The sequence below is a fragment of the Mustela erminea genome, chromosome 3 (genome assembly GCF_009829155.1).
Source record: "Mustela erminea isolate mMusErm1 chromosome 3, mMusErm1.Pri, whole genome shotgun sequence".
Classification (NCBI taxonomy): Eukaryota; Metazoa; Chordata; class Mammalia; order Carnivora; family Mustelidae; genus Mustela; species Mustela erminea.
The window spans coordinates 131,939,189-131,944,082 of NC_045616.1; the positions used below are offsets into that span (position 1 = coordinate 131,939,189).

The window sequence follows — 4,894 nt, forward strand, 5'->3', positions numbered from 1 at the left end:
ATCCGCTCATCCTTGCAGCCATCCCCCAAGACCCCACCGGTTGATAGGAGAAGTCATCAGTATCTGTCATATTTCATTCACCTTATTTCGCACACTCTGTAGCCTTAGATCTCCTAATAATAGTGTCTAGACTCTGGTCACATGTCCTCTGAGACTGCATTCTTTCTGAGGTCAGTAATAATGGTCAAATCCAGTGGATAAAACCAGGTTCTCGTGTGGCTGGCATCTCTACCACATTTGGCCTGCTTATGCAATCCCACCGGCTCCTCCCAGAAACGATCTACCCGTGGCTGTTTTCATGGGTCTCTGTCTATCTTTCTGTCACTCTCGCTTCCATTCTGACGGGCTGCCTCTTCATTTCTGCCTCTCTCAGCATGACAGCTCCATTTTCTCACCCACAGACTCTGTAAGGCCTGTAGCATTGCTGATGGCCTGAAGCATTAAGCGGCTTGTGGCTCAGGCTTGCCGTGAGGTCCACATGTCTACATGGCAGTTGATCCAGTATACACTACCGTATGATCAGACAGAGTCTCCAATCATATCTCTTAAGGCAAATGTCTGAGATAGAGAATCAGCTTGATTATAGTCAAGCCAAAGGATGAACAGACTTTGGACCAGCTTTTCACCTCTATTCCAATCATTTGAGGATCGCGGTAGCCACGCTCCCCACCCAGGAGGCCTCATAGGGAGCCCTGGGTAAAGGCCGGTTGACTGTGAGTTCATGGCCTAAGAGTTCTTCAGTCTATGTCCCCCCGAGCCCATCTCTACCATAGTCCGTTATTTATCTCTTGTTAGTTCCCTGCCTTCCCCCATCAGTCCTTTGCTACATCCACAACAGAAGTTTTGCCATTTTTGCCTTAGTTTTTCCTCCCTTTGCAAAGGTCATTGTCTCTGCCTGAAATGTCCTTTACCATTTCTTTGTCTGCAAATTTCTTTTGTCTGAAAAATTTATCTTTCAGCATCCAACTTTACCTTCTCTGGAACTTTCACCCTACTTCTGTAGGCCCTGCTTCTCATCTCTGAGCTCCCATTCTCTTTCGTGCTTCCTGCCATTTTAGTGCTCACCATACCCGTGGACACTGTTTAGTAGTGCACTTGTTTTCCCTGGTAGAATGGTTGCCCCTTGAGGTACAGTTCTACCTCTTAGTCATCATAGTTTCTTCACCAGCGCTTAGGATCATGTCAGGAATGTGGTAGGGATTCAGTAAAGGTTTTCTGAGGGAATCCATATATAAGTATGAGGTACTTGAAGTGAATATGGAAATAGTAAATCAGGGATTAGTAAAAGGGGAAGAAAAGGAATTATATTATTCATTTTTACAAATGACATTCATTCTCTCAAGATGCTTTTTGTCAAACACATACATCCGTGCTAGGCAGATTTTTTCTGTTTCAATTTACTTTTCTGTAAAAAAGTAAAGCTATAAGGATGCCTGGGTGGCTCAGTGGGTTAAACCTCTGCCTTTGGCTCAGGTCATGATCTCAGGGTCCTGGGATCGAGCCCCACATCAGGCTCTCTGCTCAGCGAGGAGTCTGCTACCCACCTCCCTGCCTGCCTCTCTGCCTACTTGTGATCTCTCTGTCAAAATAAATAAATAAAATCTTTTTTTAAAAAAGTAAAGCTACATTTATGGGAAAAGAAATTGATGGTGTAGCTTATATACCTTGGGTCCTATTAAAATGAACTTCTTTGTTGTAAAATAAACTGTAGCTTTTCTTAATGTTAATATCCTGGGGAAATTCTTACCATAACAAAACTTCGAATTGACCAGCACTATTAAATCCTTCTAAACTGTGTTAACCTGGGTTAAGAGTAGGAGATAAGAAAAGTTTCATTTATAGAAAATGTAGAGCTATGTACTTTTAAACAAAGAATTCAGTTACTTATTACTGCAAATATGTGACCCCAAAATGAATTGGCCCAAAACAACAACTTTTTATTATATCTCAAGTTTTGTTAATTGCAAATTCAAGTAGGACTCAACTGTGTGATTCATCTGTTGCATGGGTTCTCCACTGTGGTCACTTTGTGATATTTAGCTAGAAACTGAGCTGTTCTGGACAGTTCAAGACCGTTTTCTTACATGCCTGGTGATTGGATAGGGATGCTGAAAGACCATGCACAGCTGGGCTCTTCTCTTCTCTATGTAGTCTCAGAACCTCTTCAGCACTGAAGCTGAACTTTGTGTATGACAGCCACAGGCTCCAAGGGACCAAAGCAAAAGCCGCCAGCATCCTAAAGTTCAGGACCAGATGTGATGGAGTATCATTCTCACTGTGCTCTTTGGGACAAAGTAGTGGCAGGCTAGGCTAGATTCAAGGGTGTGGAGAAATAGACTTCATCTGACATGTGATATAGGCAAAGAAGAAACAAAAGGTGATTGTCTTAGGAATAGCTACCACAGAAATAGAACTATATTACTTTTTTTTAAATCATGTTGTATTATCTTTAATTAAGTATAAAGACTTTTAATCATGTCATCTAGGGACCATTTCATCTGCTGCTCTGTTTGGCTACCAGTCTCTTGTCTCTCTCTTCAGTAATAGTGAGATGGATATGTTTTACACAGGGAAGAGAAATCTATGGTTTGTTGGCTTTTCCAGCAACAAAAATGTTGAAGAGCTAGGTGGCAAAGCTGTTGCCATTGGCCTCTTTCATGTGAATTACATCAAAAGGACCAGGATGTTTCTCTCTGCTGATCACATCGATTCTTCCCAGGTTAGCACATCTGCTTACCATACACAGATTACCAGTATCAAACTTGATGAAATCAGTAATCTTTCCAGTCTCCAAATCAATCTGAATTGTGCCATTCACCTGGATGAGGGGATCAAGACAGCGGATGGCACGAGAAACATGTGTCACTGGATGAGGGATTCCTTTTGTCCCCACAAAGATATTTCTCACTTTGTACAACTTAGAGTTGGCCTTGTCAGGTGCAATCCAATGAACAGCAAAGTGACCCTTGGTGTCATCCATCAGATGGAAATTCTCCCCAGTCTTGTCATTGCTGATCACATCCATAAAACCAGCAAGGTGGGCTGTATCGGTTTGGACCTTGCCATCAATCTTAATCAACACTGCAAATAGATCTCCTTCAATTCATTCCCCGTTAGAGCATACTTAAGTCTGTGCTTTAGGAAAATGATGAGAGGGAAACACTCTCTTAGCTTATGGGGACCAGTAGATGGGTGAGGGGCAAACATACCGGTCAGTTTATCCAACATCCAATGCTTTAGAACTGCTACACTCTTCAGATGCTCCTTGGGACCACAAGCCATGGCTGTGTTAGGCATGAAAATATAACTAATTACTTCTGAGAAGATACAGTAATTTGATTCAAGTTTAAATCAATCAATGAATAGTGATTGGTTATTTATTCTGTGTATTATTCTCCCTTTAATTTTCTTTGGCCTGCCTTAAAGTCCTTAGCAGACCTGTTTTCATGGAAAAGATGCCATTGCCAATGTCACTTTTTGAAAAAAACTATCTCAATTTGGCCTCTAAAAGGAACCAGCCCTTCCTGGATTGGGTCTCAGAAGATGCAGATGCTCCAATCTAGCTACCTGTTTGAGTTCAGGCAGGTTTAGCTGAAGTTTTCAGAGTTCTTGGTTCTTTATCTGTAAAATTTGTTTAATTAATCTTTACTTAGTGTCTACTCTCTATCTGTACTGGTCGAAGTACTGATGATACAAAGAAACACAAGACTATTTCCTCAAAGGAGGAGCAAGGAAAGGGGCATATTCACAAATAATTATAATGCAGTTTTATAATAGTTGGTGCTTACTGCTAAGGTCTCTTTCATATCTAAAGTCACGTGACCCTATGAGTTTTAGTTAACTTATAATAACTGATATGTAAATGACTATCTTTGAACAATTCATTGTCTTAAGGATTTAAAATACGTGCCTGTGCCATTTGATTACATTTTTAATTTGTAATTAACTGCATTTAAATCTCTTCTTACAGAGTCTTAAGATTCTCAGGCTGAAAGTGATTAGGAATACATCCATTCCAATCCCTTCTTCTATAGACAAGGAATCTGAGAAACAGAGAGCCTAAGGGACTTGTCTTCCATCACACAGCTTGTCACTGGCAAAGGCAGTCCAGGCCAACATGCTCCACACTTCATGGACCTGCTTGCCTATAAAGATATTTAGTCCAGCATCTGTCCATTGACTGGGGTGCTATATTCCAGAGCCTAGTCCCATTTATTGGATTTTGTTTATCCTCTCCAGCACTCTTGTGCTGTTTCTCTAAAAAGAACTTTAATCTGTCTACTTCACAACTTTGGGATATTACATAGTGATATGTTGACACATACTTCTTCTGCCATGGAGGAAGGTTGAACCAGAGAAACACAAAGACATACTGTTACAAGTTCTATTTCCATTTGTTCTACAATTCTCAATTGGAGTAAGCTTAAAAAAACACAGATATTCACGAAGACAGAAATTTCTTCACTACTCAAACTATGGTATTAGCCTAATTTTTTATTTCTTATAATGAAAAGACATATATTAGAGACATGATTTTCTAAGCTGTCTGGAAGAAACATAGATTTCTAGAATATTGGCACTCGAAGGGATCTTAAAATACTTCTAAGAAAAAAAAAATACTTCTAAATGAACCTCCACATTTTACAGATGTGAAAGATGAAGCCAAGGGGTCAGCAGCCTTTTCTAAATTCTCAGACTGACTTATCCAAACTAAACCAAAGTCTAGCGTTCTGATTCCCAGACAGTACCCACGTCTAAACGCAAGAGATTTGCTGAAATAGTCTCAGAAAATTGTATTCTCATTTTTTGATGAAAGCAAGGATGCAATTAAGGCTATTCTTCCAAAAATAAGTGCTGATATTTGCTATACATCAGAGAAAAGCTTCCAAAATCT

General features: G+C 40.2%; 1 pseudogene; it reads right to left on the reverse strand.

Annotated features, from left to right (window-relative positions):
* Positions 1–2,494: 2,494 nt before the first annotated feature.
* On the reverse strand, positions 2,495–3,283 carry LOC116587252 (annotated as a pseudogene).
* Positions 3,284–4,894: the final 1,611 nt, after the last annotated feature.